Source organism: Dromiciops gliroides, chromosome 6, assembly GCF_019393635.1.
Source record: "Dromiciops gliroides isolate mDroGli1 chromosome 6, mDroGli1.pri, whole genome shotgun sequence".
NCBI classification, from domain to species: domain Eukaryota; kingdom Metazoa; phylum Chordata; class Mammalia; order Microbiotheria; family Microbiotheriidae; genus Dromiciops; species Dromiciops gliroides.
This window is the reverse complement of record NC_057866.1, coordinates 114252606-114266027: the sequence shown is the minus strand read 5'-3', so window position 1 is coordinate 114266027 and position 13422 is coordinate 114252606. Positions and strand designations below refer to the sequence as shown.

At 39.8% G+C, this 13422-nt stretch overlaps 1 protein-coding gene across 2 annotated transcripts in view; it reads left to right on the top strand.

The window, feature by feature from the left end:
• The window catches only part of RBM47 (RNA binding motif protein 47), a 168221-nt gene that overhangs the window by 62512 nt on the left and 92287 nt on the right, over window positions 1-13422 (top strand). For both annotated transcript variants that reach the window (XM_043971265.1, XM_043971267.1), the window contains exon 2: window positions 11522-11613. The gene's annotated coding sequence lies outside the window, so the exon portion shown is untranslated. The remainder of the gene's footprint in view (window positions 1-11521; window positions 11614-13422) is intronic.

Below are 13422 nucleotides of genomic sequence, written 5' to 3'. Positions count from 1 at the left end.
TGGAACTCAGCAGTGGTGAGTGGTGTCAAAGGCTCATTTATTGTCATTCTCACGAGAATGGGCCACCCCATGTGCAGCTGGTGGGTGACCAAAAAATGGAGGCTTGCAGGCCCCTTTCATCCCCTACTCCCTAATGCAAATGGACCCTCCCCCTTTTCATCATTGGTCCGATTACTCAAGGGTTACAATCTATGAGCAAAAACTAGCTAATTGAAACGCAGTATTTCTTAGCCAATGGGGGAGATGATACAGGGACAATTCTTATATGGACACAGCTCAGGAGTGGACCTAATTGTGACCAGCTCAGGGTTTCCCTGAACCATGTGATTTTGTTTGCTGGAGGTGGGGGAGGGGGGGGGAGGTTCCGGAGAAGGAGACCTTTTTCCTCAAACAGGTCTGGAGGATTGTAATTGAGAGGAGACCAATCCCCATTTCCTCACAGTAAACATACAAAAAGACCAGGTCTTCTTTTACCCAGTCACCAGAGTGATTCTGTCTCCTGCCCATGTTTTTCTCTCTCCTAATAAATCTCTTTATTTTTCAAGATTCATGATGAACCTCCAATTCTTTGGGTGAACTAGCGCCCCTCCATTCCAGGTTGCATGTGAACCCCCCCAACATTTCCTTCTATAACCCATCCTTCATGTACCTGCCAAAAAGACTTTCTTCCTATACTTATTTTGTCAAGGTATTCCCCTCTTCGAAGCGGGGTGGGGGTGGGGGGGAGGAGACACTTTTATGGTGGCCAGTTACCTTTTGGACAAAATACAAACCAAGCCTTCCATTTAAATTGTAATCTGTGATCTGGCTTTAGCCCACAGTTCCATTCCAGCCTTATTAATATTACTCTCTTTCCTATTCTGGGTACCACCCAAATTGGTCTGTGATGGTCATCTCCCATCCCTCCCTCTTCAGCTCTGCCTCCTGCACTCTGACTTCCTGCCACATTTCATTTCAATTGCCACATGTTCCATCTGCCTTTCCTGTTACCCCCAGCTCATTAGTTGGTTCTTTACCTGTGGTCTGTGCTTGCATAACTGGATTTCAGTATAATTGGTTTCTTTTGTAACACTCTGTTTTATTTTACTGATTAAAAAAACAGGATTCTGAGAAGGCATCTGTAGATTTCACCAGAATTGCCAAAGGGAATTGATGGCACAAAAGAAGTTAAGAACACCTCCCTAGCTGCTAGGGTCCCACTCCCCAGTTGTTCTCCCCCCCCCACCCCTGCTGAATTTACTTTGTATCTATGTTGAATATCCTTATGTTTCTTCTCATTTATTGAGAACTTGTTTACACTGCATCAATGAGCCTAATGCACTTGCATGAGCACAAGTAAACCCCATCACCACCCTTCCTCTTAAATCTATACATGTTATTTCCCTTTGATAGAATGTAAACTCCTTGAGTGCAGGGACTGCTGGATTTTTGTCTTTGAATCTTCAGAATTATTAATTATTATTAGCATTATGGCTAGCATTGTGGGTGCTGAATATATGTTTGTAGATTGATTGATCTGAGACTTGAATTCAAATCTCATATACTTAATAGCTAGGTGACCTTGGGCAAGTCACTTAACCTCTGTTTGCCTTAATCCGCTGGAGAAGGAAATGGCAAACGACTCCACTATCTTTACCAAGAAAACTCCATGGACAGACAGTATTGACCTGTTATGGTCCACAGGGTATCAAGGAGTCAGACATGGCTGAATGACTGAACAACAAGATGGATGTCTTTATTCATGCATATATGTTTCTTCCACATGTCTGGTGGAAATTCTGTCCTATTTTCTATTCCTCCAACACTTCATCATGCATTTAAACCCTTGTTTTTCTTATGAATGTTGAAAATGGTCATAAGAAGCATTTAGAATTTGAGGCTGTGCCTGTCATTGCTTTATATTATGAGGGAACAGGGAGTCCATTTAAAAAAGCACAAAAAGTTAGAAACGGGATAAAAATATCTCTGGATTGATAGGGTTGAGTCTTGTTTATTTTATTAGTGAACACCTTTTCTCCTTCACTTACGATTCTGCCTGTAGCCTCTCTTAAACCAGATGGTAATACAAAGCAAAGAAAACCTAGACAGAAGAGAGCTGCAAATCTCCAGTCAAGTTCATCGTCTTTGAAAACATGTGTAGGTAGTAAGTAGATTGTTACACAAATAATCTGACAATTGACTGCTTTTACTCAGAATATACATGTTAAATCCACGAGAGGGCAGCTTTTCAGTGAGTCTGGGGGAAAATGTGGTGTTCTTTAGAATAGGTTGAGGGGTGACACGAAGTAAAGTATTTTTAAATTTTGATTTCTGCAATAAAAATGTTTATATCCTTAGCCAGTTTTGTCCAGTAGGTTAATGTACATTTACCACTAGCTAAATTATTTTTAAGAGTGACGGTTTTCTGGAAATGGGAAGTTTTCTAATAATTTATCCTTCCACGAACTTTTTCCTTTCTCTATTTCCCTGCCCGAACTTCACTTAAATAGAAAGCATCACTAGAGCCAGTGTGGTACAATGGAAACTGTTATAGATTAGGGTTCAGATTCAGTTATTTTACTTACAACCTGAGTGATGGTGAGAACTTTACATCAACCCTGGGCAGTAGGTGCTCTTATTTATCTCCATTTTACTGTTGAGGAAATTGAGGTATAAATAGAGGTTAAGTGATTTGACCAAGGTCATATAGCTAATAAGTATCTGATACTGATTTTGAACTCCAAAGTCCAGTTTCTATCTACTGTACCACCTGGTTACCACTTGAAAATTTTTATCTATTGTGTGTTGAGTTGCGCCATTATAAACAAAAACAGTGGACCTAAAGGAGAAATAGAAAAAGATACTTCTTTCTCTTCTTTGAAGAGGTGGAGAATCATGGGTGTGGAGCACTACATATTGCATGACAACAGACTTTTTTCAGATGTTGTTTGGTTACAATTCATTATTAGCTATTCAATTTAACTGACACTTATTCGATTTTTCTAATTATACTAATATGAAATAGAAAATTAATTATATATGTATTTTTTCCAGATAAGGATATCCTCAGTACATCCAATCCATGTATATGGCTAATGCCTCCTTTCATGTTCAGGCAATATAAATGATTGAGGGAGGGGGCAGCTAAGTGGCCTAGTGGATAAAGCACTGGCCCTGGATTCAGGAGTACCTGAGTTCAAATCCGGCCTCAGACACTTGACACTTATTAGCTGTGTGACCCTGGGCAAGTCACTTAACCCTCATTGCCCAGCAAAAACCAACAAAAAACCAAAACAAACAAAAAAAATGATTGAGGGAATCTTTTCCTAGCTCCATTCTTCTACTTGTCAATAGTGGGGCAGCTGTGCTTTGGCCAAATTCCTCTTCTTGAGCTCCCCCTCCTCATAAGTATTATAAAATTTCCTTTCTATTAAATACATGTATTGTGTTTTATTTTTTATGATTGTTGTTCGTGTACAAGCTTTATTTCTCTTATTATATTGTAAACTGTGGGCAGTGATTGCATTGTGTGTGTTCAGAATCAGTTTAGTACAATCCTGGAAGGAAGATACAAGAATTTGGTCTCTTTAGCTCCTCAATGTTATCTGTGCTAAACTGAAACCATATTCCTCCTCTCTCTTTCCCTTAAGGTTTCTGCATTTATGTATTTGTACTTTATCCTTGGCATACTGGAGTCCCCACCCCAGTCTGTTTAATTATCACCCATTCTTTAAAGGCCAAGTTAAATCCCACCCTCTCCAGGAAGTCTACCCTGATTTTCCACGTGTCATTTAGGACTTTTCCCTTTCTCATATTTCATAAAGTACTTGCTAACACTCTTGTGGGCTTATCATTTAATGAATATTCTTTTGGTTATTTTGTATATGTTAAGAGTGTGTCTTATCTATCACCTAGCACCTACCTAACTTAGTACTTTGTTCCTGAGCCTCATAAATGTTTGAGTTCTTCATGGATCAAATGTATAATCCACCATTTAGCTTTTAATAGGCTCCCTTTCCAGTCATCTCTACTCCTTACTCCTCTTCATGAACTCTGAACTCCTGTGGCTCTGGCCTCCAGCAGTTCCTCCAACCAGGCACTCCAACTCCTGACTGTGCATTTTCACTGGCTATCATTCTCTTCCTCCTCCCAACTTCCTGGTTTCCTTCAAGGTTCAACTAAAATACCATTTGCAGGAATGCTTTCTGGGTCCCTCTTAATGCTGGCCCCCTTCCCTCTGTGTTTAATCTCGAACTATCTTGTTTGTACATACTTGGTTGCATGCTATTTCCCCCATTGGATTGTGGGCCCCTTGACAACAGACACTTTTTGCCTTTCTTGGATCTTCACTGCTTAGCAGAGTATCTCACACATAGTAGGTGCTTAACAAATGTTTGATTTGATCTTACTTGACTTGGTAGGCAAGGGTTCTTAACTTAAGGTCCATGAACTTGGGTTGTGTGTGTTTTTAAAATATTTTGATAACTATTTCATGGATATCAGTGCTAGCTGATTACATGGGTGGGGGGAGCGTGCTGTTAGAGAATTTAAGCTCTTACCAAGAGCCTACTCATTAATATTGTGCCTTCTTGTAGATCTAAATGTGGAAATCTAGTGTGGGACTTGAAATTGGCTCTTTTACTGCCCTCTTCCTCCTCCCTGTCCCTGAACTGATTTTTTTTTTTGATAGATTCAATTTACTAGCCTAACTGATCAAGCATGAAACATAGTTATGGGATAATTTCTACTTCCTCAATAAATATTCTCTCAACTTGAATTGGCTCAGTACAAATAAGCGAGCCAAACAGTTAATCTTTTTATTCTTTAATAAGCAGCTGATGTACTCTGACTTGAGACGTGTCTTTTAACCTTCCTGTGCCTCAATTTCCTTCTTTGAAAATAACCATAAACTTCTTTATATATAAAGGAGTTTGTATACATGTATATTTATTTTCATCCACAGCTCTGTGAGGTAGCTAGAGCAAAAAATTTTAAAACTTGATTTAACCATTAGTATTGACCTTGTCCCCACTTAAACTTGTTGCTCAATCTGCTGCCCAATATGGAGAGTGCTAGATTTTGAACAGGAGGACTTAGGTTAGAATCCTAACTTTGCCACTTATAACCTTTTAAACCTCAGGCAGATCATAGCTTCCTGGCCTCAGTGACCTGTTGTGTAAGATAAGCAGGAAAGAAGGTCATGGGCCTACATGATTTCTAAGGTTCTTTCCAGCTTTAAATTTTCTTTCCTAAGTCACATTGTTAACTGGTTTGAATTTTTCCTCCTCCTTTGTACCATCACTCACTTCTTCCTAGGTGTGCTAAAATTCAAGAAGGAAGAAAAAAGAGAAGCAGGAAATCTGGATAACCTGTAACTAGATTATCCACAAAGGCAGAAATTGTGAGCTGCATAAATCTTGGCTTGGGAAAAACCCAGAAAATAAAACATAGAGTCATAAACTCCTTTGTAAACACAAAGTGATAGTTAAATAGGAGACAAAATAGTACATTAAAATGGCCTATGAGTGAAAGTTAAAAAAACCCAACATGGAGCTGCCAAAGGAGTAAGGCCTCTAGGGATCTTTGCTCAGTGTCTTCCTGGGAGTGTGTCTGTGTCTTCTTCCCCCCACACCCCGCCAAACCCCACAGTGTTCAATGATTCCTGTGGATAAATCATGCCTCTGTAGAAGAACCTGAAAACAGAATATTCTGCTAACTAAGAAAAAGCCAAAGACATTTTGTTTTTAAAATCGCTAATCCACATACCTGATATCTACTTTGGTAACTTTTTTGATCTTGAGGTTGCTTAAAATAACCAGCATTTTCATAATATGCCTTTTATTGAAAGACTAGAAGAATTGAGTTACTTTTCAATTGGGAAATATCTGCTTCTTCGTTCTATTCTCTTCCAAAATTAAATCTCCAAACGGTAAAAATGTCTTTTGACAGGTGACTGGTGGACATTACGGGGCAAAATTTTATTGTGACACAGCCTCTTTTCCATTTGCCCTAAGCAAACAGGCAAGACCTTTATTGCCCTTGAAATTTGTACTCGTGACTGGGTGGAGGAAGAGGAGGAGGGAGTGAAACACCAAGTTTCTGTGGGTCACAGTTCCTTCAAGCACTGTATGTTAATCAAAAACTCAACCTTGGTTAATTATGCAAGTATATTGGGAAGAACTTTGGAACAGATGATTGCCAAGAGTGGCTTACAGAATAATATCCTTATTTCCCACCTGGATGTGGGCTTTAGGTTATCCTGGGCTGAAGGGGGGGGGCGTTATGGGGGAGGACAACTTGGGAAATTTTTCTTCCCAAGCTTCTTTTTCTTCTATCATGTAATTTATCTATTTTCTAATCACTGTGAACTTATCACTGCCATTTATTCAGGCTGGGGTAGTTTACAATTTACCAGGTTGGCTGAAAAGTAATTTTAAAGGTTGTCAAATTCTTTAATCTGATTGATTTGAAAATAAAACGGAATTATTTGCTAAGAATTTTCTCAGCAGATCTTGTCCCATATGTTTGAGTGGGAAGAAAAGTTACTCTTAAAGCTCAACAAACATTTTAGATAACCAATTCCCTGTTTCCTAAGATATCTTGGAAGGCTGTTTTTGAGTACTGCCCTGAAGGTCACAGTAAAGAAATGTAAGGAAGTCTAAAATATACATATTCTATATAATGCTCTTTCTTTTCCTTAAGGGTTTTGTTTTTTTAAAGAATGTTTCTTAGCCAGGGTGAAAATGAATGGCCTTACAGAATTAGCACCTGGAAGTGACCTAATTTCTCTGTGCCCTGTCCATGTAGGCCCGTGGAAATGTTTCATTTCCCATCCTGAGGTTACATCTCCTTCCTCAGAACTAGACAAAAAAATGTGTAGTGATAATAATGAAACATTGTAATTTTACATCCTTATGGTTGTTTGGTTTTTTGGTGTTTTTTTCCATCCACTTAGTGGTCATTAATTACTTACCCTTTGTTACCCTGTCTCTGGGTCAATGTTATTATCTTTTCCATTTCACAGTTCAGGTAACAGAGCTACAAGCTAGATAGCATATCAATGAGTTCTTGGCTCCTAGGGCACTTAGTTCAGTAGATCAAACCCAGGCTCATCTTCAGACAGGGATCAAATAAAATGATTCCAGAGGTTGTGAGAAGGTGACACCCTAGCACCCACACACCAAGCAACTCTGTTAGCTGCAGCTGCAGCTGCAGCGACATTGATGGTATTGTGTTTTTCTAGGAGAATTCCACTGCTGCTAACTCTGGAGTTTTGTTTTTAATCTAGTGGGCCACAGCATCCTGTAAATCTCTGGTTAAACACAAATACCCCAGGAGGAATTTGATAAGAGGATCCAGTAAAAGCTTCAGGGGTGTGTGTGTATGTGTGTGTGTGTGTAAAATATGTGGAGAAGAATAGGGACTGGACCTGTGCTTTTATTGGCATAGAGAATTCTCTGCTGAGGAATCTTCTCTGCAACTTAATGGTTTTAGAGAATTTCCAAGAGCACGGAGAATTTGAATGACTTGCCCAGGAGGCATCCAGCCAGTGTGACATAAACCCAGGTTGGATCCAAGGCCAGCTTTCTACCCGTGATGCCAGTGGTGTCAAACTCAAAAAGGAAATGGGCCACTACTTTTGCACATAAGGATCCCTATGGTTCACATATTTATTGACTTAGTTTTTAAATGTCCTGTTATCTGTTTTATTGTAGTTTGATTTATTTTGTTAAATATTTCCCAATTAATTATACTTTAATCTACTTGGCTGCCCTTAGGAGTATTGTGGGCCACGTGTTTGATGCCTCTGTGCTACACCATGCTACATCGATTCTATTTGGGGTTATGAAGCCTTTTCTCGTTTGAACTGTACAATGATCCTATACAGATATTCTTATTCCATTTTATACCTGAGGAAGCCATAGTTCTCAGACTTGAATCCAGATCTCTTGATACCTGATTCCACTATATATACCACATGCTTGGCCTTTAAGCTCCTATTGATCTTTTGTGTTTTTGTTGTTGTTGTTGTTAGCTCTTGTTGATCTTGTAAAATGGTTTTGCTGAAGTAGCCCATAATAAGCTCTGATGATACCTAGCCAAAAATCCCACTCACAATGAGTCTTAGGTCCCAGAGCAAGGCTACTTTTTTTACCTTCAGGGTTCTAGAACCCTTGAGGAGTCAAGGTTAAGTCTTTAATGTCATTGGCTCAAGCACCTGTTCTCAATCTTATCCCTTGAATCAATTTATGCAGCTAGCTAAAGTAGCTTTTAGAAAGGGGGTATTCCGTAAGATGTATAGTTGGTACATTTCCCCCTCAAAGTTTGTCACATGTTCCCACAAGAACATACAAATTCCAAGAGAAAATGGACTCAAAATTAAGGCAGCACACACATATGGCAACTAGAGAAGTTCCCTATAGGCATGATAGAGTCTTTTTGGGCTCTTTGTGAAGTCATGAATCTGCATACAATCTGTTTTTGGCTCTCAGAGCTGACACTGCTGTCAGCTAACTCAGGGATGCTAATGGAAGATGAACTTCCGGAACCATAGAAACTCACAAGTTTCCCTTGTTGCCAAAGGGGAAAGGGAGGAGGGAAGGAGACCTAAGCCGTGGCCAATCTTTCTCCTCTGCTTGAGTCCCACCTCCTTCCTCCTTAGGGGTTTTACTAGAGTGTCAAGCTTGGGGAAACCTTTTGAAAGGCTCCATTCACAACTTTTTTTTTTAAGTGATTTGTCCAGGGTCACACAGTAAGTATTCTAGCCCCAGCCAGTGTTCTAGTCACATGAACAATTTGACTGAAAAGTTAGAGAAAACTCCTGGGATGTGGTCAACTGTCCTTGACCTGTCAGAATACAACAGTTATCTCTTCCTATGTGGTTGGGGGTGGGGGGAGGGGGGGTGTTAGGTCCATGTAAAAAAAAATTTTGGCTCTCCCTTTGTGCCAGAGAAGAAGTCTGAATTATTATGTTATTAAAAGATTAAATATGTTGATATTATACACATATTTTATGCACTGATGAAATTCTAAACATTTTCTGTGTTGTCTGCTGCCCTTCACATATGCTGCTTCCATAAAACTCCCAAAAAATTCCCACTTGATTTTTTTTTTTTTGGTGAGGCAATTGGGGTTAAGTGACTTGCCCAGGATCACACAGCTAGTAAGTGTTAAGTGTCTGAGGCCATGAGGAGAAAGCATGTGATTTAGAAACCATGTGTGTAACTTTAGTGTCCGGAAGTGACCTTTCCAGGGGTTTCAAAGGTCAATTCTGTGTCAGGAAGTGATGTTTGCTTGTGGGTCCTGTCAATCAGTTACCAGCCAATTAGCTTGGAGCTGTGTGTGTAGGTAGACTGCCCTTTTTCTGGTTTCTCAGCAGGCTTTGGGGAGAAGTGGCCAAAGCATTGGGTCTTTTGGGTTCCTGACCTCAGCTTTGAGGCTCAGATGCTGGGGTCTATTAGATAGTTAGAAATAGTTAGATTTTTACCTCTCTCTCTCCTCACCAACTTCTGATGTACTTTTTTTTGTGTGTGAGGCAATTGGAGTTAAGTGACTTGCCCAGAGTCACACAGTTAATAAGTATCAAAGGTCTGAGGCAGGATTTGAACTCAGGTCCTCCTGAATCCAGGCCTGGTGCTCTATCCACTGTGCCATCTAACTGCCCCAATGCACTTTTTTTCCCCCTGTGCAATTAATAGTCAATTTATTAATAAATTGATGGTCACTCCCCTCCCTCAGTAACTAAGACCCAATGCACTTTTTTTTTTTTTTTTTTAGTGAGGCAATTGGGGTTAAGTGACTTGCCCAGGGTCACACAGCTAGTAAGTGTTAAGTGTCTGAGGCCGGATTTGAACTCAGGTACTCCTGAATCCAGGGCCGGTGCTCTATCCACTGCGCCATCTAGCTGCCCCCCCAATGCACTTTTAATAAAGTCTAAACTCTTGCTAAAATCTTCTAATTTAAAGCAACCACTCATTAAATTTTAGACATCATAGCTAGAATTTTAGCCCCCTACAATGGGATCACTTGATTGAATCAATCAATCCCACCCTCACACTTCAATTTGATTGTTCTCCCATATCTGATAACCACAAAGTCATAAAAATTTTTCTGAAATTTATTTCTCTGGCACTCTGCAAATGACTGCGGTTTTAAGGGTCTTGTGACTTTTGTTTTCACCAGGCGGAGATTTAGGCAAAATGAAATCAATATTTTCCTGTTGTAAGTTGTCATTCTGTTCCACAAGAGCTATGTACAAATTTAAGAAAGCAGACTGGAAGTCTTTAATATTCAGAGAAAATATATTCTAGGTGATTCTTGAATTAACAAAATCTTCTTGAGATGAATTGTCTTGGGGCCTTCTAAATGATTAGAACTGAGATTAAAGCACCATGAGCTAAAAACAGCAGAGAGCAATGGAGGGTCTAAGGGAAGAGCTAAAGTGGTCTGCATGTTATCTGGAAAATGTCTAATCTCAGGCAAGAATTCTAGAAACGATACAGTTCCATATAACAATGAATGGCATTATTACAAACAAAGAAACGCCCTGAGTCTAAATCGAAGCCTTCCTGCTCCTACTATAGAATATTGTCTAGTGGTGATGGAGGTTATTAGTCATTCTTTTTATCTGCTCTATATCTTTTGTGCCCAAGGTGAGCTTTTCTATGATGTGCTTATTCTCCAGTTATCACATCATCTCAGTCAGATCAAGCATCTTAGAACATAGCTACAGGGGCAGCTAGGTGACACAGTGGATGAAGCACCAGCCCTGGATTCAGGAAGACCTGAGTGCAAATCTGGCCTCAGACACTTGACCCATACTAGCTGTGTGACCCTGGGCAAGTCACTTAACCCCAATTGCCCTGCCAAAAAAAAAAAAGAGAAAGAAAGAAAGAACATAGCTACAGATGTAATATAACAGAATGAGCAAGTCTCTCAAATATTTACATAGCCTCATTAATTTGGGAATTACCTTCAAGGATACAGATTGCAATCCATTCATGCCTGCTCATCTTTTAAGACTCTTATCCATATTCTCCCCAAATTTCACTACTACAGGCCCACTCAGAGTGTTGGAATCCTTCCATTATTCCTCATGACAACCTTAAGGGTTCTAGGTGTCCACCAGCCATCCCTTGCTTTTGTCATGTGACCAGCCCATCTTTTTCAGTCAGACAACAGAATGACATGCTTTCTTTTTTTCTAAGGAGGTCGGTCTTTGATTATGTGCTGTGGCCTGCTCACACTCAGCATGCCTTACCCCTTTCCATTGCTTTCTTTGTGATGCTTACCCTTCGTTCTTTACAGGCTACAAAACCTCGATACTAGTAACATGTTTATATATTTTTTTTTCAAAATGAGGCCCAACTCATTGTTGAATCTGTATTAATAAACATTACAGCTGGAAAAATTAACGATGGTTCGTTTAGATGGAGGTTGAAATCTGGGCAACCGACATTCTTTGAGGAATTGTAGATCTCTACTATGAGGCTCTGCAAAATCTGAAGTTTGATGTACTCAACATAATGTTAACCCTCAACAGGAGCATCTGGAGAACCCCACTATTCACAGAGACTCCCTGCTTGAGCCTCACTCTGCACTAGATCTCTTCCATCACAGAGGCAGATACTTTTGGTGAGTATATATCTCCTTGTATTACTTATTATCCGATGTTTGCAATCAGAGGGTCATTGAAAGGGGTAATTGCTATTGTCAAATCCTCCCAAGAGTTTTGAATGTTCTTGATGTGAGAATGGGAGAGAACTTGTAAAAAGAGCTTGTAAAGGTGTGCTCATTTGAGGGCTTGGGGGGTGGGGTGGGGAGTAATCAACAAACAGTAAGCACAATAAAAAAAATTTATGTTCTCTGCATCTTTCAAGTCTACTCAAGTTAAGTGTTTATTCACCTGGGCTGGAAATACATGCACATTTTTTTCTTTCTTTACAAATTTCTATTAAAATTTATATGGGGGTGTATTGCATAGAGAGGAATCCTGAAATTAGGAAATTAGTCCTCATCCTCCCCAAGGAGAGTTACTTGCCATCTTTTTTTTTTTGCAGGGCATTGGGGGTTAAGTGACTTGCCCAGGGTCACACAGCTAGTAAGTGTCTGAGGCTGGGTTTGAACTCAGGTCCTCCTGACTCCAGGGCCGGTGCTCTATCCACTGCACCACCTAGCTGCCCCTAATTAATATTTTTTTTCTTATTGTTTTTGTTTTTTTTCAGGGCAATGAGGGTTAAGTGACTTGCCCAGGGTCACACAGCTAGTAAGTGTCAAGTGTCTGAGGCCAGATTTGAGCTCAGGTCCTCCTCAATCCAGGGCTAGCGCTTTATCCACTGTGCCACCAGCTAACCTGCATAATTGGTATTTTTTTTAAAAAGTCACCCCAGATTTTTAACCAGTGTAAATCTAATTATGTTTATAAAATGCCTCCACTCCTTTCTTCTACTTCCTATAGTTAATTTTTGTGGTGGGGGAGGGGCGGATGTGGCCAGTTGGTCCAGTGCTTTACTTGTAGTCCCAAAGACTATTGTGGAAACTAACCTGATATGTAAATTAATGGGGACTAAGGAGGAGAGCTCTCCTTGAGTAGGTCATCTGACCATGCATCCAGCTGTTGGAACCCTAGGCTATTTGGTGATTCCAATCCCCCGGAGAATGTTAGTTCCTCAAGAGCAAAGAGTTTTCTTTTTTCTTTTTTTTGACTTTGTATTCCTAGCATTTAGCATTATAGATAGCACATAATAGGCCCTTAATAATACTAAACCTGAATAAAACTAACCCTTGTTGCACTATGCCATCATTTTCTATGGCATAGAAAACATCCCATAGGCAAAGCCGAGTTGCCTTTGTTCAACCATGGTCATTAAAAGTAAATTCACAAGTGAGAGAGGGATTTCAGCTTGTCACTCTTTGGCTGTCCCAAACTTTTCCTTAGCAAAGCAGAATTTTCAAGGATTAAATTCCAAATTTCATTTGAATCAAATTCTAAAAGGTTCATTGAGCTTAATTCCCCCAGAAATGACCCAATACCTAGATTCTTTTATCAGACCTAGATTCTTCTTGTAGATGGGGGAAGTTTCTCATTGGAAAGCCTATCTCACATTCTGGTGACCCAAAAGGAAGGACTGTGGGATTTGTTGGAGGAAGATTCTACAGCTTCAGCAAGAGGGATTCCATAAAGAAAGAAATTAAATATTTCTGAGCCATACAGGAACATAGTTATTTAGTAAGTTCTAGTTGACACCAACAGTGTAAGATAGGGTTGTTTTTTTGACTTCTTTTATGGCTCAAAAAATAAACACACATCATCACCTGGCCTTACTCAAGCTGAAGGAAGCCTCTTGTGGGCACCAGACCTCAAAATGGTGACATGCCTGCCAGATGCCACTCATTAAGCATTTCATAGAGTCATACAATTTAAAGTAGACTCTTAGAGGTCTT